Raw genomic sequence first — 23,432 nt, 5'->3', positions numbered from 1 at the left:
TGCTTGTGTGTAGCAGTATGAATCCCAGCTTGTGCACTGGAGCAGATATTTATGTCATACATCCTAAGCCCTTTTTGAGTAATACGCTTAGATGTAAAGCGATGAACCCAGTTGCAGTTTACGGATAAAATTATTATTTTAGTACTTTGCATACATAATTTGGTAAAGATTAATTACTTTATCATAAAACAGGGCAATTGAAAATTCAAAGGTTAATTTTTAAATAACGTACTAATAAAAATATATATTACAGCTTGCCCCCCACAAACAGCACACCATAGCTGCTGACAGACTGAAATTCTCCAATTCAAATTTTGGACATTTAAAAACACAATCGATTATACTGGAAAAGGGAATTTCGACAAACCAGTCCTGTGGATTGAATTGTCTTGAAGATATAATTGGACGAGGAAGAGAAAGATACATTTTTAAGAAATGAAGAAAAAAGGTTTTTTTGTATTTATTTTTATTTCAGAAAGTAAACATGAACAGAAAAAATATAAAATGAAAAATAATGAAACCCACCAAACCGCGAAACCGGCTTGTCAGCAGGTTTCTTTTTTTTCCTTTACAAAGAAAAACGTTAGAGAAATTGTGTATTTTTTAAAATAAATATAAACATTATTAAGAACTAAAAGCATACGCACTTTTACACAAAAAATATTTACAAAAATTAAATTGATGATTGTTAACATAAAATAATAATCAGTATAAAGCCGTGTCACATATGAGCCATTTATTAAATGATGTTATCTTCGAAACTGTTACACATCACAGTTGATTTCATAGAAATAAAAAAGTCTTCCGTATTTTCTTATCTAAATTTTCTCCGTCACTCTTGTAATCGTAATAATTTTCTAAAGAATTAAACACATTATTTTGTCAACACATATTTAGATAAACTCATAATATTGTTGATTTAACTGACTTGTCCAAGAAGTATAAAAAAAATAAAATTATTTTCAGGCGTTGCCAAGTGTGTGAAATAAGATGAGAATTTTCACAAAAAGCTAGCTTTTCAGCTCTTGAACTTGACTTAAATCAACCGATGAAAGAATTGAAGAAATATGGATATTCGCACCTTGGCAAAATGGTTAATGTTACACAGTGTGTAAAGTGGCCACGGAAACCTGCCAATGACTTACAAGTCCTGTAAATTTCTTGACTTTCATATTTCCTTTTCCAAATGTTCGCGTCTCTGCTGTAAAATACCAAATAAAAATGAGTTTTTACTGACTCTTGTTTCGATTTACTAAAATAGCAGCGTAAATATTTTCAATGAGATACTTGTATATGATGGGATAAAATGGATTGAATTGGATTCCACGACAGGTGTGGGTTTTTTTTTATTAATTTCTATTTTGACAATGGCAAAATATAGACTAAAATATTGCGGCGTAAATTCAATCAGAGATTGACATAAAAATAACACGATGTGACGGGAAAAAGTGCTATTGACACGCCGCATAGCAACCCACATAAATAATACAAAATTGCCCCTCTTCACAGTAGTATCTTACAATAACCTTCAAGTCCTTATTTGCCCCCAAGAAATTTCAAATATAATTATTGTATGTATTTATAAATAGGGTTTTTTCACGTTGCCCGTCAATTGGGTCCATATTAACTCTAATACCAATTAACATTTTAAACTTCACAATAATAAACACAATAGCAAGTTTGATAGTGCAATCATAATCACAATCACGTTGCGTCACAACTATTTGAAATGCTTTTCAAACCATCGAAATATAAAGTAAAGAAACGACAGTACATATATACAAACACCGAGCTAAAAAATCATCTCCAAAAGGAAGAGATTGATCAGCGGAGGGAGCAAGTGTCGTCACTTCATATCACGTTGACTTTGGCTAGCAAAACACGCCGTACAGTAAAAAGCACGGACTGTTTATATCGGTCTGCTGAATTTTTTATTCGTTATATTGCTTCCTTTTGCATACGCGTCATTTTTGTTTGTCGTTACACTATACGCCCGAATAACTGAGCAGGACAGAAATAAGAGATCATCCACAAATTGGTACCATATTGATAAGACGTTTTTTGGCATTAGAATTACTGTTTTAAATAAGGATTGATTAATACCATTATACCATCGTTTTTCCAGATCTATGTGTGCAGTATCTTAGCGTACATATAAGCATTTTAGTAATTACACGGAGAGAAAAGTTCAAAAGTAGCCGAAGACTGCTCTCAACAGACTAAAGTCCGTTCTATCAAACATATGCCAATTGGTCGCAGGTTGAGAGACCATATTTCGAACGCTCATGCTTACTCTAGTTTACTCTAACTCAATGTATTAAACTATGATTTTCATTTATAAGACTTTTAAATTACGAACGAAGAAAAACATACGCACTGTCTTAGATCATAATACTAATCCGTCGATATATCGAGCGAGTTAAATTCTAGAATTAATAATAGTGTAAAATAAAAAAACCAATGAATGAATCATGGATTCGACGTTCAAGTTTCAAGGCTTAAACCTCGGTATACTACAAGTTGATTCTAATTTTAAATAATAGTTATTTATGCATTTTTGGAAAATAGCCACAGAATTATTATATTTAGTTTAATAATACAAAACGCTATTTATTTTTTCACTTTTAAAAAAATAATCGAAAAGAACCTCAATTTTCTACAAAAACCAGTAAATGTTAGGATTTTGAAAAAGCATTTAAAAAAATATATTTATTTATTTTCGAAACCCGTTAGGGTTAAATAAACATATTAGTTGCGTGAGTGGTTGGTAGGATTGAGTGGTTTGTGGCTGGATAGACCCCCAGTTGATGAAGGTCTACCTATCCTACATCCCATCCTGTGATTTCCCATCTTCCAATGCACAAATATTTGTTTATTGTCCTCGTCGCTATAGCCATGGGTAGCTACGGTTGCTATAAGAACAATTTTTTATATCCATAACAACCAACATTAGCAATCTCGTGGTTTTTTCTTCTCTGCATCAAGTTCGTCTGCCCACAATCTGGAGATTTAGCATCCGGATTCCTGTCCCTGATCCCCATTCCTGACTTCCCGAAGTAAGGATTTTTGTCTGCTGTAGTTTGTTTGGCCAAATACTGTTTTGTCCGTATCTGCTATCTTCGCTCACCGCATCTTTTCTTTCCATGCAAAATTTCACAGATCTTCAATCAGATAATACTCACGCAAATTATAAAGTCAAGTCTATGTGATGTCTCGTCTGGTTAATGTAGTCATCATGTGGTTTTTATATTGATTTTTAAATTGTTTCCAATATATTTTTTATGAGTAGTTTAGCAAGTGTCCATTGTATAGATGTATAGTATTTTAAACAGTTCCGCATTAGTTGCTTTTTTAATGTGGTCGAGTTGTTGTTGTCTGGTATTAAATTTGGGAATGTCAGCATTTTTGGTTACTCTTATGTCACCGTTATGTATGTTTATCAATGCAATTTTGTTAAAAAAAATTAAGGTCTCAATTGTCGTCCAGTGTTTTATGTCAAACTGGCGAGTTTTTTTGTAGGGGTCGAGTAAGGTCTATGAGTGATGAAAGTTTTCTCTTTAAAAATATTTGGGCTTATTCTTGTGTATTTATCCCGTATTTCCTCCCCAAGTATTATGGAAGTACAAGGTTCTCAAAACTCTAGGTTTTTTTTACTGCTAATATATTTTTTACATGTTTCCCACAGTTCAATCACAAGCTAGTGACACTCTTTCAGTTGTGGTCGTTTACCGTCAAAAATACCAAACCATGGTAAACACGGTTGAACCCTTGAGTTTGAAAAGCTATTGAAGCTCCTTAAAAATCCCTAGTCGCTTATTTCAATTGGATACAATAAGATATTATTAGAAAAGTTTTAACTGAAAGAGCGCTTTAGTAAAATACAACATTAAAAAAATATTTTTTTTAGTAAAAGAGAAATACTAGAGTTCTTATTATTTACTCAAATATTTAAATTTTCAGACCGTTTCCTAAAAGTCATAAATAACTCGTGGTGGAAAAATGAAAATCGAGTTGTGGTAGAGTAGGATTTGAACCTGAATCTTTGGATTGTAAGTCCACAATACTGCCACAAAGCCACAACGGAATTCTCCCGAACCATATTTATTTATTTAAAATATAATTTCAATTACATCTTTTGAGATAACCCCGACACCATGAGACTTAAGTCCTGCCTCGAGTTGCGTCGAAAAATATACTAAAACAATAAAAACAATGAAACTGGTTGTGGTCCCGTGGCTAGTGTCTTGGTCTCACGGCTCAAAGGTCCGTGGTTCGAATCCTACTCTACCCCAACCAGATTCCCATTTTCTCATAGTGAGTTATGTACAATTCTTTAAAAATGGTCCTTAAAATGAAATGTTTGGGTAAATCATAAAAACGTTTTTTCTTATTATTTTTTTAAAATTATATAGCAAGACAATAATGATAAATTTTTAAAAAACCTCATAAAAAATAATACCTCAATATTAAAGTAATTGACATTTTATTCATATGAAACACTGAACAATCATCGTCAAGGAGTTTCCATCCCGAACTCTTCCCCCCCAAGAATAATCTAATATTGAACCCCTCTATTGTTTATCCTTGAGAGCTTAATATGCCCTTTCTAAATATTAAATGCTTTTGGTGTGATGAAGGAAAGGTGCTTCTGAGCAAAAGTCATGCTGGTTTTTGGTATAGCAAAAAAAAATTTTTGGAACACCATGTATGAACGTATTTTCCTTACACGCCCTAAATAGTGCACAGGTAACAGTTTACTAACTCCAATCGTAGCGTTTCAAGATATTATCAATCTCATGTTTTTTATGCTAGTTCAGGTACTTTATAAAATTAAAGTCTAAAACAAAATTAAAAAATAAATATTACCCTAACGATATCGAGAATCAAAATCGCGATTATTTGTCTAGAAATTTGATACTACTACCACATAAAAAAAGGTATAACAAATGCAGAACAGTAAAAAATTACTATCCAAAGGACTTAAATTAAAATAATAATTGATTTTATTTAAAACAAAATATATCTCTTTATCAATTTTTTTTTATCAGTATGAATTTATTTGTATATTCATACTATTTACCTAAGTAGTTGTTTTAAATAATAATACATGTAATTTTTCAAAAAAAATTATCGTTTAGCGTTATTCAAAATTTTTTATTAATATGTGTTGATTACTTTTTTTTTTTACAGGTTCATAATATTTTTATGACCAAATATTTAATTTATAAGTATTTTTATAATTGGTAATATAATTTTTAAACAGTGTAACTTCTTTTTTGACTCCTTAATTTGTAGTAATAATTTATTTTAAATACTATATTTGACTTATTCCACTTACATGTTTGTATTTAATTGTACATGTAACTAATATGTAAAAGGCACTCAATGCCGTTTATTTTAATAAAACAAAATATTAACTAAATAAATAAAATGAATTATTTGATTTTAATCAAGAAAACTAAAATTGTAAAATGTATTCGTCGGCACGGGTTTTCTTAGTGAGGAACGTATGGTGAATTAAATTATATAATACATTCAAGTTAAGTATTATAATATACATAAATAATCCCTGCAATGGCTTACCCTACTACCCGAATAAATATATTAAAATTAACTAATTGGTCAAAATAAATAAGTGGAAGTGTATCAAGTATTTTTAAATCAATAACTTATATGTAAATATAAGTAATTACATCATTACAATGGAATTCTATCAAGAATTGTCAATAAATAATTTAAATTAAAAAAAAATAAAAAATACATCAAAGATGACGTCAGACGAGATATAACATGACTACCTTATTTTATGTTTAGACAACCCTAACAGATTTACAATTTGTAAATAAGGATAGATATATTATATAAAAAAATACAATATGAACCCTTATATAGTTGAGGAACAGTGTAGGTACTAAAAGAAAAGGTGAAATAAGAATGTTGTTAGTTGTTATTCTACAAATCGACCTACGTAATTTAGCAGGCAAGGTTTGCCCTGTTTGGAGAGGCTTTTGTAAACAGGGTCGAAAGAGTTCAAAGAAACTTTGTCTCCCTCCCCCGGGGCCCCGAGAGACATGATAAAGCGGGACGGGGAATAAAAACAAACGTTATTTATTTAAAACTTGGGCAATTTGTACGGCTGACACAAAACAGACCCGAACTAATAGGAGTTGGAATGAAAAGCTAACTTAAGTGTTTGATTTAAGTACGCCTTATATTTCATTTGCTTAACTATCTTCAGAATTCACGGAGAAAACTACTTCTACTTTATTGTATAAAAAAAGTTCTTTTGTTAGCCGAATATTAAAATTTGAGCGGCCACTTTAGACGTTGTAGTGAACTTACTATAAGAAAACAGGAATAAAATTGTGATAGGTTCGGACCTCAGAACCAGAGAATCAGAATCCATGGGTCATGATACAACCACGGAACTACAACCCAGTTAAAAAAAATGTCAAACAATTGCAAAGGCAATAAAAATAAATAAATTGTAAAACCTTTTAAAAGATCTACGATGCGAATGTTAATGAATGTAGAAAACGAGAAAGACATGCCATTACCAAATCCAACGAATATTTGAAGTATTTCGGTTGTGCGGTGATTGGACTTTGTGAGCAATCAAGAAATAACAGAACGGTCGCAGCAAACTCCAGTGACAACTGTCAAAAAGTGTAGGTGATACGGAGGGCTGTAGATAAAATAAAATATAAATGTTTAATTCCCATTATCATACGGGCCTTGGACTGACATCTCAAATGTAGGAGTGATCATCTTACCTTCATGTGATAGATGATCGAACTTCGCTGCATTTGGTTTACCGATAAAATTTCCTATGCACCACTGGGTATGGGAAGGTGAATGATATTGATAATTTTATTATGATAATCGTATTAAACTATAATATTCCTACACAAAAATATCTTACATTTCGTTTGACTGCAACAAATATTTATTAAATCAGAAAAATGTATTTTTTAACCGGGTCATACAATTTTTTTTATTTGGCAAATGTTTTTGCGTGCGTAAAAAAATAAATACAAACAACGTGGTTAAATATCCTCGGTGTAAAATCATTATAATATTTTATGTTTAGGTGTGATGCTTGATATTTGATCTATGTTCGTGGTGGTGTAGTGTTTAACGCGTTTTCCTGCCACATTTAAGATCTCGAGTTCAATTCCTGACATGTGTATTGATCATATTTCAATAAAGATGAAATACATTTAAAAAAATTATAACATAAAATACATAGCTCACAAAAAATTTACATTGTAATTTCAATAAAATCACCGGAAATAAAACCTAAAATCCCTGTGGGTGAGGCAAGCGTCTTAGCCACTTCACCACATTGCGGGAACTCCCATCTAACACAATCTAAATCTGCATTATGTTTTTTCTTTAAGAATATTATTAAATATCCCGCGTATATACGCGTTATATGTTATATAACATATAAATTCAGCTGCATTTGAAGAACCGTTAGAATTTTTATTATTGTAAGTGTTTGCGCTTTTAAAAAACATAAAATAGCGTTCCATTCTTTTTTCGAAATTCGAATTCTTTAGTTTTTATCTTTCGCTAGAAGCATTAGTCTCTGTCTTTACAGTACCCGTGCCGTGTAACGTGCGGATAAGGAGAACACGGTTCGGTCCCCGCCTCGGCTCGTTCTTCTCCATCCATTCTGCAAACACAACAAGCAGGTAGCAGACTTGACAAAGGGGCCTTATAGATAAGGGAGCAAGGGCGGAATTGGCGTGGCAGCTGTCAACCCTCCTCGAGTCACCTGAGGGTCTGATTCGAGATTTCTTCTGATTAATTATTATTTTTATTTTGTTTGTTGTCCGCTTTTTTATGGGTGACTCGTTACTTTGAAAATACAAAAAAGGAAAATATTAATTATTTCACAAGCTGCGGCTTTGAGGCGGAATGTATATTTACTGAAAAAATTCATTCAGTTTAACAGAAAAAAAACTAATGAGGAAGTTCAATGTAACGGGAAAAAAAAATACGCGTTGTAAAAAAAGCGTTTTATTATATGGCGAAATATGACACTTTATGTAAAAAAAAATATATAAAATATTTCAGTAAATAATTCACTACCTTAAATGACATCACACGTTCTTCTAAATCAACAAACAATAGATTTTCGGTAACCGGAAAGCTAAGCTAACAATCAGGACAACTCACCAAAAAGAACTAGTGACGTCACGTGCGGAGTAATTAAAAAATCACAACGCTGGTAATGAAGATTTTTATTTTGGCTTGGTTTGATAGTCTTTTAACAAAATTTTTTTTTTCAAAACTACCAATTACGAATTTGCTCATAACGTGTTTTGAAAAAAAACAACAATAATAGATGTTTATACTTATTCAGATCCAAAAAATTAAAACTTGACAAGTGCCAGGTGGTGCAGAAAGGAAGAAGAATATTTATGATAAAATAAAGTTCAATTTGGTTAAGAGCGTTTGACATTCTTCTTTAGGGCTCCAGGTTCTATTCTCGTTTGATAAGAAATATTTCGTTTAATTTTTTATTATTCTCTGTATTTAGGCAAATGAAGAATACAGTTATATGTGTGAAATTGAACCAGATTTCTGAACTAGTGTTTTCGACTCAGTGACTGTTTCTAGGTAAAAATGATGACTGAGGAAATCGAGTGGGTAAAAGTGCGCCTCATTGAGTAATGGTTGACTCGTACCTTTACAAATTTTAAGACTCCGATTCGATTCCCTCCGAGGATGGATGTGAAATATTGTTTTTTTTTGTGAACTACAATGTTGCATTGTTCCGGAACTGGCACTTGAAGCCTAAGACTGATCACCTTACCTTTATGTAACAGATGATCGAAAAACAGACTATTTATACGTGAATATAATTTTCGTATTTTAAATAATATATAATTAGTACATTATTTTCAGTGAAAAATAATATGTGAAAACTCCAAACTTGTATTAAAACTTAATTTTTCATGACTAGTGACAAAATTACGGCCTTTTACCAAAATATGATAACATAGACGAAAAACAAGTTACAAGCATTTACAAATTATAATTTTAAAAAAATGAAAAGCCTCAATAAATTTATGAGTATGCAAACTAGTGTAACTTTGAATGAATAATTAAATAAACAATAAGCATATAAACACTGAAAAAGGCGCTTTGAATACGTTAAGGACAATTTTTTTTTGTTGTTATATTTGTGCATTTGTATGAATAAAAAAAAAGAAAAACGTTTCGTTTTTCAAATACGATATAATTTGTTATTTATGCATACAACATAAAATAACAATCAATATCACGTGAATATACTTATCGATTTTTAAATAAAATGTTCTATCATGACATATTTGTCACACCTTCGTGCTAAATGCCCTTTACGTGCATTTTTAATGCATTGGATTACTCCACATTGCATCTATTACAAATAATTATTTCGCTATGTTATTGAATAATCTAAAATATGGTTCTAAAAGCACAGACCTGATGATTTGGCTAGAGGGAAATGTAAGCCTTAAGGAAAAGAAAAAAACTTTAGACTATCCATTTCAAAGTGGGAGATTTAAGCGTTTTGAGACACGCGCGTAACAGGGCAAATTTTATTGTTTTCCAGAAAATGTGAATGTTTTACTAATGAAAAGTGCGCGGATAATATTCTCTATTGATTATTGCCGAACTTTTTTGGTTGAGTTATGATTATGGACTCTATTATGGGTTATTACCTGGCTCTGTTAAATTTTTTGCTTGTTGGGGCAGAAAATAGACAAGGTGATTGTATATAAACGATTATTTTTTATTAATAAAAATAAAAACAATGCATGGTGACTTATAAAATTAAAAAAACACAACACTAAAGTCATAAGCCCTGTAAGTGCCTAGACTTCCATATTCTCTTATTTAAGGTATTCTCCATCCCTATTGTAATTTGTTAATCTTAATGACTCCCAAGGGGGTGAAATCCAGTTTTTTATCTACGAACATTTGGACAAACTCAAATATTGCAACAACACTAAACGTTACGCTCAGAGAAAAGAAGATACTTGAACAAATAATAAAATACTATACGGGACAAAATTAATCAAAGGAGCATTTTTTTTAATGCAGTATTTTCAAGTTCTTGGACTCACTGAAGCGTAAAATTTATTTACTTGTCTTTAAGAAACAATACCATTAGTAAGTGTTAAGTATGTGTAAGTGCAAAATTTAATTCAATAAAAAAAAATGAGATAGTTATCCATATTACAAAATATATGTATCAGGGCATTCATAAAACGAGAAAATGAACAATTGATTTATATCAGAAATAATGTAAGATCTATAGGGTTATGCGGTTGGGGGTTGGAGCTCCTACTCCAGGTAGAGATTAACAGAAGACACGAGGTTGCGGTTTAATGCATATTTATTACATGGCAAAAAATAGTGCATTGTGTTGCGCGAGGGTTAAGGCTATAAGGAATTGAAGAAACTGCATTTGAACTACATGGTGGAACTGAGTGACTGACTGACTGAACTTTACGGAACTGGGCGCTGACTGCGCCCTGTGGTCTCTTTTCAAGCCGTTTTTTTTGTTTTTCATATCTTCATGGTAGGGACGATGTTAATATACTGATCTTGCGTTTCGCAGAATGTAATGAATCGAATTCAATAGAAAACGCTGACTTGCTTCTTGGAGTTATGACTCTAGCACGCGTGTGTCATCGTTTCAGGTTGATTGTAAATTTGTCTGCATTGTAATTTTACAAGTGGTAAGGTAAGTCATAGTTGTGTTTAAAACAATTGGATAGTATTTTTCGATAGTAGTGTAGTTGTTTATTTATTTATTGAAAGACTTTATGTACATAAACAGTTTACATACATTTGCATAAGGGCGGGCATATTGCCTTTAAGCAATTTTTTCCTACCAAACCAAACGGTAAAATTTGAGGAAATCAGTGGTGTATAAACATAATGTTAATTTAATTTATAAATATGTATATTTTAAGTAATAAAAATTTACTAAATGTCTATGAAGATAAGAAGAGATAAAGAGGGAAGGAAAGAGAAAAGAAGAAGGAGAAAAAAAAAAATATTCAGGAAGTGACATTTCATTTCTGATTTGAATGTAAATAAAGAAGGTCTCTGACATCAGTGGGTAAATTATTCCATAATTAAGTCGTTGTTATCTGGTATTATATTTGTGTATGTCAGTATTTTTGTTTACTGTTGTTACGTCCTATATGTTTGACCATGTGCAATTTTGTGTACAATTTTAATCGCCGGGGTCAGATAGGGTAAGTTGTATGTTTGTTTAATTATTTTATTCATTTTTTATGTATCCTTGTTATGCCATTCTTGTAACCGGTTCTTGTGTTATAGAAAGAAGGAGTTACCAAGTTAAAAGGCGATCATGTAACTCAATTTGCTTTAAGCATAAGCTTTGTACATCATGATTTTGTTCCTTTTTTGGTATGAGGTCTTTAATTTTGTAGAAGAGGCTATGTAATGATACCATTACTTTAGTGAGTCCGTCAATGTGTTTCGTCCATTTTAATTGTCTGTCCATGGTGAGTCCTAGATATGTTACGTGTTCTAGTTCTTTGAGAGTTTGGTATTATATTATATTGGATTTTTTGGCATTTAGTGTAATAAAGTTTTTCTTGAATATCAAGCATGTAAATATAAAAACGCTTAGTAATTAGATTAAAAAGAATTTATCTTCTCTGAAATTTCTTTTGATAACATGAAAGATGTCTATATCCGAAGATATACGGTTAAGTAAAGACATTGCTCTTCCTACTGGCATTACCATTGAAAGGCTGGTTCTGCAAGCCTCCGATGTCTTAGGTAGTCACTCGGAACATACAACTGTTACACCTCAGTTGATCTAAATACATTTCTTTATTTCTCGTTACTACTGTATCCATGCATTCCTAGCATGAAGTATGACGAATACAACCATAAATGAAATCATTAATGTGGAAATCATACGTATATTTGAACTTGATAGCTTTATTTTTTGAAGATGTGTTATGTTAACATATGTAGGTTATGAGTTTTTAAATTATAAATGGCTGTCCGTTTTTCACCAGAAATAATAGCCACAGATTTTTTTACATAATAAACATTAAGGCTAACCGTTCGGTCAGCCGGATGAATGGTAAAATATACCGTTTAATGGCGTGTGGTAATTTAGCCAATTTTCCCAACGGCCCTTTTACAATACGGTGCCGTTTCGTAATTTGGTTAGTCTGTATATATTCTTTCTAAAATGACAATAGGCAATGGCGCATATGTTTATATAATTTTATGTTATTACTCTAGATATTTTTATGTACCTACAGTAATTTATCCAGTGAGTAAAATGCTTGTTTAGCATATTAGTATCTGTTTTTTAAAGGATACAACAGGGGGGTCAACTTTTTGCCGTTTTCAAGTTAAAAATGCAATAAGCTATTTTATACGTAAATCAAATACCGAAGCCAACTTTTGACGTACGAATGATTTTTTCAAGTTGAAATAAAAATATGAGTACCACTTTGTTTTGATGCAAAAAACATCAGTTGTCCCAGAAACGCTATTGTGTGTGCTATTAATGTCAAAAAATAAATTATTTTACATTGAAAGTCCCTTAGAGATTAAAATTATTTCATTTGATTCCAAAGTTATCATATTTGGTTCGAACTATCACAAAATCTTGTTTTCTGAACATTTTGTTCAATGTGACTCCCGTGGGTACAGATATTTGCTCTTGGCATTTATGCACGAATTTTTTTTTTGCACCACTACAGACTAGGGGTGCAATTATGCATCTTCTCTATCCCCTAGGGGATAGAGAAGATGCTCTCTAGAGAAGACTCTCTAGAGAGTGGTTAATTAACGGATGTTTTTTTGTTCCATGTGGCTAACTTTTGCTTCATATATGGCCACACTAATGATTAAACGTCAAAAAATAAATGTAAACACGTGAAATCAAGCATGACGAGTTTTATTTAGAACAGTTTTATATAAAATTTGACATTTAGTCATCAGAGTGTCCATTATATGAGGCAAAAATTAGCCGTCTGGAAAAAATCAATATCCCCGAATAAACCAGTTTCTAGGGAATAAAGATGATTCATAATTGCACCCCAGGAGGCTCAATTATGGTGGTAAATTACAGCACAGTATATCTAGGCTTTAAAAACATCACATTTAATGTCCGTATTCTTACCAGGAATCAAACCCGGAACCTTCGTGAGTTAAGTATCTTAAGCACTGCACCAAATGGAAAATTTTCTGAAGGTGCTCTCTCAAAAGCGTCAACTTTGTATGTTAAGTTCCTCTATCTAGGCGCCATTAGCTTTGACTAACTTCATGGTTGATTGCCCCAACTATGGGGAAGAAAGTTTTGAAAATGTAGGTAAAAGGCGGTAGGTTCCTGAGTAATGGAGAAGTAGTACGAGACGTTGTACCGTTCTACATAGATACCGCCGTGGCCATTTATCAATATCACTCTTAGCTTCTCTTCTGTGCTGCAGCAGTGTTTACACTTAGACAGCTTCTAGAGGGTTTATATTTTATTAAGTTTAGAAAGGAAAAATAAACGAGGAAGAAATTTTGTGGTAAAGTCACGTGCTTAAGCGGAGAAGTTTTAAATGAAGATAAACTTCAAGATGATTTCACCGTTTTTTTTTATTTTAGAAAATAAAAACTGGTGTTTTGTATCGCGTCATAAAATTTTCTTAAGAGAAAAGGCAAATGGTATTAATTCAATAACTACCTAAAAATAATAAATATTGCTTTTTGTATTGACAACTTTTCAATGTTTATTAAGGTTGGTTATTAATAATTTATTTATTTCATTTATAAATCATATAACGCAAAGTATTATGCATATAAATAGCATTCTCAGAAGTAGATAGAATTCAATTCGTGACTTCAATATTAATTTTTTATTTATTGAAAAAGCTCAAATTAAAAAGAACAAAAAAACAAAGCACGTTTAGCACCTTTATAACTAAATATAACACAACAATATATAAGCAAAAAAAACCTTTTCTAACGAAAACAAAATAAATGTATGAAAACGATTACAAAAAAGAGATAAGAGTTAAATCTAGAACTAAGGGAGATAAGGTCGTTAACATTGCATGCTACGCAGACGATGTAACCATAGTAGCAGTGGCAATTCCTGATGATTAGAACATATCTATCTTTAAAATAATCTAATGTCTGGCAGATAGTTATATGCGTGAATCAGAATAAGAACCATGGTCAAGTGTTTTTGACTCGATGGCTAATCTCTTGTGAAAATCCCAAAAAAGGAAAATGAGTGGAGATAAATCCTTAATATATTATAACAGAGATGAAAAACATTTTAAATCGGGAACATAGAAGTCTAGGAATTTACATGATTTATTACCTGTCATTAGATGGTTTGAGTAGAAACTTTAAGCGCTGTGTAATTTTCGCCATTCTGCCTATGTTTGAACATCTTGATTCCTTCAATTCGTTGATAAAAACCTGAAACCTTTATTAATGCGGGGAGAATCTGACCGAATTATTTCTCCTACATACTGAGCAACGGAACGCCTAAAAATACTATTTAAAGATACAAGTCTGCCTAGTGGTGCAATGTTTGGGGTGTTCGCCTACAATTTTTGAGGTCCTGGGTTCGATTCCTGATAGGGTGTGGACGTGAAATATAGTTGTAAATGGTGATTTAACACGGCAATATTTCATTGTTCCTGGCTAGCACCTGAAGCGTTGATAATTTCGATTTGAAGTACCAATGCAGTGTCCTATGCATCACTGGGTCCAGATATGAAAATGATGATAGAGCTTACGGTGAAGATGCTATGAATTATTAATTCATTTGTTGTAAAATAATGAAGGAAGGATATATTATTGACTAATTTGTCGTCATTTAAATAATTTCATTCAATAAAATAAATAAAACAACTTTGTTTTTAACCACTAATTTTTATTTTTCACCGAACGGTTTAAAATCAAACAACAACAAGTTTATTTATTTTATTATACACAACAACAAGTTTATTTATTGTATAACAATGAATAACCACAAAGTTCATGCTTCAAACTGTTGTTGTTTCAACTGTTTGATTTTTTTAGTGCAGTGGATGTTTTCTGCAAATTGAGAAATGCCGTTTCACGACTATTTTCAGAAGGTGATTATTACAGTTTTTTGTATAAAAGTGGTCTGGCTGTTTTTGGCAGAACATAGAATTGACTTTACTGCACCCGATAACACTAACATCTCATTTTTTTTAAATTGTGGACTAGCTGCTTTCTGCTAACTACGTTCAAATACATGAAACTATTGTTCCGAATTATTTTGTAAATAAACGGATAAGTAAAAATGTATGCAAAAAATAAATAATAATATGGGAACAGAATGCATAAATAGAAAATAAAAATTCTGATACTTTAAATAAATAATATTTCTTTAGTTGATCCAAATGTGTATATTCTATATGTAATTGTTAATACTTTTAAAATCGGTTAAATTCACAATTTTTTATTTTTCTTTTGGACATATGTATAGTGTACACAATAGTTTTAAATTAAAATAATAAATAAACAATGTTATATGCTTATCCCTACATGAGTTTTTTAATGAAAATTCCTGGGAATATTAAATGAAGTTGTGTATTATATATTTTCAAAATAAATTAATAGCAAAGCATTGTTGTAATCAGAATAAAAATAGATGATTGTACCGGTTTGTCCTCTTTTTTTTCTCCTTATAATGCATAACTTTCTTGGTTTCCAGATTAAGAAAGCTGTGTCATGTATTCTGTTCACTTAGGAACATCTTGGATATTGGCACTCTCAGTAATGTGTATTTTGCTCTTTTCTAGTCAGTGACAACCTATGGTAAAGCGGGGGGGGGAAGAGGTCGGACGGTCTCTATCTTGAACCTCCTAATAAATGTACAAAAATTAATACTTCGAGCGATGCTTCTATGTCCCCCCACTTACCCATCTGAGACACTGTGACAATTTGCGTAGGTACTTGACATTAGATTTTTTTTTTTAAATGTGTTTGTTGCAAAAGTAAATCCCAGCATAACTTTTTTTTCTGTAATTTGAATTGTTTTATTAATTGAGGTATTCCAAACACACGCACGACTTTTGCAAGAGTGTTCAATGTCCTGAATGAACCTTTTAAATTCTCCAAAACGAAAGCCATTTTCAGAAAGAGTGTACAAGTTTGGATTTTGTCTTAGGGAAGAGACCATCGCAGGAGACTGCTGTGAAATATACTGTTAAGCGTGTTGTCCAGATGTTTATTGAAAATTATAACAAAATTTAAGACTCTCTCAAATTAACTAAATTGCAAGAACGATCAACTTCGACCAATCATAAGACTTTATATAAAATAATAAAACCAATGTTTGATACCCCTGATCTACTGAAATTGATTTCATTTTATGTACCACCTAGGTTAAGCAGAATATCTACAATATTTTATTGTCAAAATTCTCGAACGGTAGCTCAATATAACTCACCTATTGTTAGATTACAGAATACCGAGAATGAATATGCATCATATTTTGATATATTTAGTTTATCTCTGCCTAACTTAAAAAATAAAGTGACCAACATATTTTTATCAAAAAGATCACATCATCTTTAGGAGATTGGGTTAAAATAGCTATTATTTGATTGATTTATGTATTTTGTCATTGTATAATTACAGTACGAGTATATTAATGCCGTATTTAAATAAATAAATAAATAAATAAATAAATAAATAAATAAATAAATAAATAAATAAATAAATAAATAAATAAATAAATAAATAAATAAATAAATAAATAAATAAATAAATAAATAAATAAATAAATAAATAAATAAATAAATAAATAAATAAATAAATAAATAAATAAATAAATAAATAAATAAATAAATAAATGAATAAATAAATGAATAAATAAATAAATAAATAAATAAATAAATAAATAAATAAATAAATAAATAAATAAATAAATAAATAAATAAATAAATAAATAAATGAATAAATAAATAAATAAATAAATAAATAAATAAATAAATAAATAAATAAATAAATAATAAATAAATAAATAAATAAATAAATTAATTAATAAATGAATAAATGAATAAATGAATAAATGAATAAATAAATAAATAAATAAATAAATAAATAAATAAATAAATAAATAAATAAATAAATAAATAAATAAATAAATAAATAAATAAATAAATAAATAAATAAATAAATAAATAAATAAATAAATAAATAAATAAATAAATAAATAAATAAATAAATAAATAAATAAATAAATAAATAAATAAATAAATAAATAAATAAATAAATAAATAAATAAATAAATAAATAAATAAATAAATAAATAAATAAATAAATAAATAAATAAATAAATAAATATGCTTATTAATTTTTGCTTTTATTTAATTATGTACAATGTGCATGCTCCTACTCTTCATTATATTGTATCCCAACTCAACACAGGGCCCTTGGCTTTATAAAGTTTGGGATACGTTATTATTTATTTTTTTGTAATATTTATGTATTTGTATGAATGAATGAATAAATATAAATAAATAAACTTTGTTTGAGAATGTATGCAATTCTTTTAATTTGATAAGAACTGTCGAAATTATTTTCGATGGGAATTTTTCTTTCCGCTTTCATTTTTCCTTTGTGACGTAATTCAAAAAATTTCAATTTGCTTAAAAAGGAAACGAGAACGGAGAATCTCTTAGCCCTTAACTGAAAGAAAACGGACCGTTATTTGGTTGAAAGATTCCCTTACAAAGGTCCTAATGGTGCAGATATCCAATTGGTTACTTGTATTCAACTATCCCAAGATGGGTCTGTAAGGGCTGGTCTTAGTAAAAGCACATTCATCGCATTTACTCTGGCAAATTTCCCCAACAAAAGCTAGGCCAATAAAAGTGCTATAGCTAAGCATTCAGAATAGAACATAAATCATTTTGTAATTTGGTATGGATTTGATGTTAACGAAGTCATTGTTTTTTTACTAAATAATCAATTTATCAAATACAATTATAATTGATTTTATTTTGATCTGAATTTAACTGAATTTTAATTAAGGCCATTTCCTGACCCTTTTCAATGTTCTAGCTGCTTTCAGAAAAAAACATTTTTTCTCGCTTCTATCTTGGTCTTTCTGATACTGTATGTTTATTTATTTATATTATTACGTAAACAAACAGTATGTAAACATATATTTGCCAATTTCTTTGTATTTTAGTGTAATAAACTCATGCACACACCAAAAAAATTGTTTACACTTAAAACAATAATTTAAATTATGTTCAATATAATAAATTTAAAAGAAACGAAATGAAAAAATATTTATACAATAACAATGTTAAATGTCTGCTTCTCTCAAAATTTCTATAATTTTTGACCTAAATTTACATACATTGTCACAAAAAATATCAGCCTCGGTAAATATATTGTTATATTGGTCGCATATTCTAGGTATTGTAGATTGTTTAAAATAGTTTGTTGACGCGTTTTCAGTGTAAAACAATATGTATCTTGAAAAGATCATATAATATTTTCATGAAATCCAACATTGCGTTCAACATTCCTATTCTCCATCACTTTTTATGCCCTAATTATTCAGTCTTCACATTACTATACTCAGAATTATTTCTTCTGATTTTGCATAACCATGTTGGTAAATTTATTTTCATATTTATGAACATGAAACTATCAATATTTTTTTGTGTATATTATATATATTTACGAAATCAAAGTCTTTGGTTTATGGAAAGAGATACGTTTACACGAAGTGATAATCAAATAGACGTAGGAATAATAAATAATACAAATACTCTTAGTTTAACCAAAACCTCTTTTCATGTAGAATTCAGGTTGCTAGCATGTGAAGCAGACATTGCCATTTGATTTTTTGTAAAACTTATTAATAACATTTTAAGAACCAAGCACAGGTTTACTTATTAGCACATGAAAATAATAAAACAGTAATACAGAGATAATGAATATTAAATTTATTTCAACAGAGAGGAAAACATTTTTGAGCAGTAAATATATAAGTCTAGGCATGTACAGGGCTTATGACCTGTCAGTGGCTAATTTAGTGTCCAATTTATACACTGTGTAACATTCACCATTCTGCACATGTTTGAACATCAACATTTCCTCAACTATTCAATCAGATGATCTTCAATAATGAATCTTGGCACCTAATCAAAACTCAAAACACAAAACTTCGGGGATTTAAGAGTGAGTAGTTGAGGAAAATATTAGGCACAAGGTGCTTCGATTATATAACTAACATTGAAATCCAAGAACGAACACAGCAGCTTCCTATTAAGAGCGTTTTGAAAATGCGGTGGTGGACCTGACTTAAACACCTAAACCTTAGTTGCCTCTTCTTTACACCTGCGGGCTCTCGCCGTCCTGAATGGCCGTCAACGACAGTGAACACATGGTCCACCTAGGAGCTGATGTGAAAAAAAGAAGAATACAGAGATACACTTCCAATCTACGAGTTATTAAAATCAACACCAAATTTTTCTTAAACAATCCTACAGTTCAATGATACTCATTGCAATGACTATAAATCCTTACATAAATTGCGTATTTAAAGATTTCAGTAACAAGTAAATTCTGATTGACTTCAAATAGATACCAATACTTTACGTAAAGTTCGAGACAAGGATTTACTCTGCGCATATATTGGGTAAATTTTCAAGGATTCAGATTCATCTCACTCATCTCACTGTATAATTGATTGCAATTAAGTTGATTAAATATAAAGCAGCCTCTGATTAATCGGGGCACTTAAGTGACTAGATGATTAATTATTAAGACCTATTTATGATCACAGTTTCAGCATTACGACCCTGAATTTATTACCCAACAATTAAAAATTCTAGTGCCGAATAAATGGTGGCAATTAATAAACAACATAATAAAATTATTTTATTGTTGATGACGACTGCTGTTAAAATTTAAATTAACACCAGGCCAGTGATATTAGTAAACTTTATTTGCTGATCTGTTGTTGTTTTCTACACTGACTGACGCGCCCGTGCGTTTGCCACCTCCGTGAAAAAAATAGCCGAAATCGCGTCAAAATCGAATCTATTCCAAAAATTAAGACTTAAAACTGTAAGAACACACACGGATTATTAATTAGATTTTATGTGTATTACACTAATTCGTAAAATAATTTATTATTTAACGACTAAATGAAGATACAGCATGATAAATATGCCAGATATATTTTATTTCCTTATGAAATAGAAACAAAACTGCTGCATGTTTTCTGTCGTAACCAATTCGGAATATTTGTAAAAATATATGATTTTATCATTCTTATTATAAAGGTTCAAATGCTTAGGGGTGCTTTATGAATCCTCGCACAAACTCGTGGGAAATTTGAAGAAAAAGCTTGCAGCACGTGACTACAAACTGTGTCGCGTGTTGGCCAATGTACTTTATATCATGTAACCTTTTGATTCCCATGCCAATCGTTCGATTCGTGTTTGTTTCATTCCGAGCAAGACGGCCTTCGTGGAAGCGAACTTTGAGGTTTATTCACGGGTCAGATGCTTTGCAGTAGACAGGGAATAATTAGCGTTAGCGTCGTTATTTTACAGTAAATTTACATACAATAGCGAGTGAACGCAGTTTGCAAAGATACATCATTATGGAGGAATAGATATTCGTAAATATTCAATGCGTTATTCCTTAGAGATTTTTTGGTATTACTTTTTAAAAAGTCTCCCTTCTGAGATGTTTCGGAATCACTCAGGCGCTAGTTATTAATTCGCAATTTTTATTTTTGTAACGCCACAAAATTGCCCTTGAGTAACAACACCTGCTCAAATCACTCAACATCAACATTTTCGTTTTTATTGTACTATGTCGGCTACCCAACAAAAGTCTAATATATTTTTTTAATATGTTTCGGTTATTGCTGAAGGGGTTACACGTCAGGTATCTCCATCCGACACGTCTACTATTTACGAAGCAACTTCGGGTTGATTCTGAATCATTCCGAATGGATAACGCGTCGGGTATTTACGAATATGCATCCCGAAGGATAGGAAAATATAGAGTTAATTGAATTGTTGAAGGGAAAGTATGCGTAATTTCACTAACCTGCTTTTATCTTGACGCGTGATACTGGAATCTTGCTGGGGATGCTAGCTGTCATATGATGCCGGCAATGTTTGTTTGTGTTCTCAAACTCGGCTCGGCTGTAAAAAGCATGTCGCTTGAGTCATGTTAGTTGGGTATGTACGAGAGATTTTACATTTTGGCAGGCACCCACAGGCATGGTTTTATTGCATGGAGCAGCGATTTAAAAAATGAGAAGAGGAGAGATACTTGAAACGAGTATAGATTGGTACAATTTTTTTGACAGAAACACATTATATAGTTGGTTCGTACAGCAGCAGTGACAGTGCTAAAAATACAAAAAAAAAAACAAAGCATAGGCAACATATTTTCAAATTCAATTAATTTCAAATGGTAGTGTATCATTCTATATATTTAACCGTGAGAATTGCATGCTTCAATATATTAGCGTGTTGCATATGTTTGCAAATTTTCAATAGTGAATATAAGCATTTATTAATTAAATAAGAATCTTGGTCTGATTATGAAATAATAAACATAAGTATGATACAAAGTGACACACAACTATTTAAAAAAAAATCGTTAGATGATTTGAATATATAGAGACATGATACTACCTACTCATTAACTATTCCACTCAGCAATAAAAATCAGCCGTAAAATATTTTATATTCCCTTTTTCCTTCGAAATCTTGTATCGATTTTAATATGAATTAAGTAATTAAAGTGATCAATTTCAAAATATAATTTAATCCTTAAAGCATCAATACAAACGAGGTATGTTTAGATTTTAGCAAAAAACAATACACTAAGCAAATAGCAATTTAGCATCAGCTACAGAATTCAATGGTAATGAAATAAAAATAGCGATAATTATCAACACTACTTTGGGGTCCAAAAAGGTCCAATACGTAACTATAATTATGTGCGCATCGTCCTTAACACAGCTTAAAATTTATTTCCGGTTGTTTTATTCAAGGTTTTAGAGGATTAGATTAGACGGGGCCATTTCTCACGGGATTCCTTCTTTTTCTTCGTAAATTCCGTTATGTATTATTTAACCGTGGCTTCCGGGCATAGAAACATTCCCGTTTCCTTTGCTTAATCATTATTCCTCTGAAAATATACTTGAAGTGCTCACTAGTGATGCGTCAAGAGGTGAAAATAAAAGATGTAAATGTTTTAGATAGGCGTTAAAAATCGGATCAATGACTTAAGTTTTATTTTACACACATAACTGTATTCCGCATCTGCCCGGACACGGACAAAACGACTGGATGTCTACTCTAAGGTAAAGATCTCTCGTGTTAATATTGTACTTTTTACTTATTTGATATATTTTTAAAAGAATTATAAAACATGATCAACAGCCATTATAAAAATATAAATTAAAAAATATTTTCAAATAAACCAAAATTATTGCCCAATTATAATTTTTTACATGTGTAAAACTAAATGTATTTTCAAAAATTAAAACAAATTAGCCTGGTTGGCGTATAAAACTCTTGTTTTATGTAAAATCATTTATATTATATACTATCACCGAATTTGTGTAAAATCACCTATATGCATGAATATGTGTAAAGTTACTTATTCTGTATAAAATCACTTACTTGTCAGCATAAATTTTTCATTAAAATTACTTATTATGTTTAAAATCACATGTATTGTTTAAAACCACATGTATATTATATAAACTCATATGTTTTGTATAAAAACCACAGGTTTTATGTCAAGTCAATGATTTTGTATAAAATAACAAAGGTTATGTTAAATCACTCATTTTGCGATAAATCAATTATTTTGTGTAAAATGACTTATTTTGCGTTGAATCGTTGATGTTGTATAAAATAATTTATTTTGTGCAGAATAAATAACTAAATAAATTATTTGAATAAACGTTCCTTTCTCATAACCCCTTTGTAAAATTGTTTAAAGTAGTTGAAAAGTAATAAAATATAAGATACATATTATGTTTATAAATATTACATTCATAAATATTTTGATGTTTACATAAGCACGTCATTTTTTTAAATTTACAATCACTTTGTATTCATTTTCTAAAATATGTAGTCTGCGAAATAACACTACAAGGCATATTTTGGGGAAATAATTCAGGGTAAGGATTTTATCAAATGGTTTACATCGAATATCACAGTATTTATTACTTATGTAAATTTTACTGTTTTTTTTGTTTGACTTACACATACACATACATTTCAAATTGTCCAATTCTAGATATTTCCAATTATTCACATCGCTACGTACAAAAACGAAAGAATCGCGCAATCTGGTTATATCTCATTTTACAAATGTAAAAGTTACAATTG

This window comes from Micrasema longulum, unplaced genomic scaffold (assembly GCF_059751315.1).
Source record: "Micrasema longulum isolate JH-2025_06_02 unplaced genomic scaffold, ASM5975131v1 h1tg001758l, whole genome shotgun sequence".
Taxonomy (NCBI): domain Eukaryota; kingdom Metazoa; phylum Arthropoda; class Insecta; order Trichoptera; family Brachycentridae; genus Micrasema; species Micrasema longulum.
Note: the sequence above shows the minus strand (reverse complement) of the source record.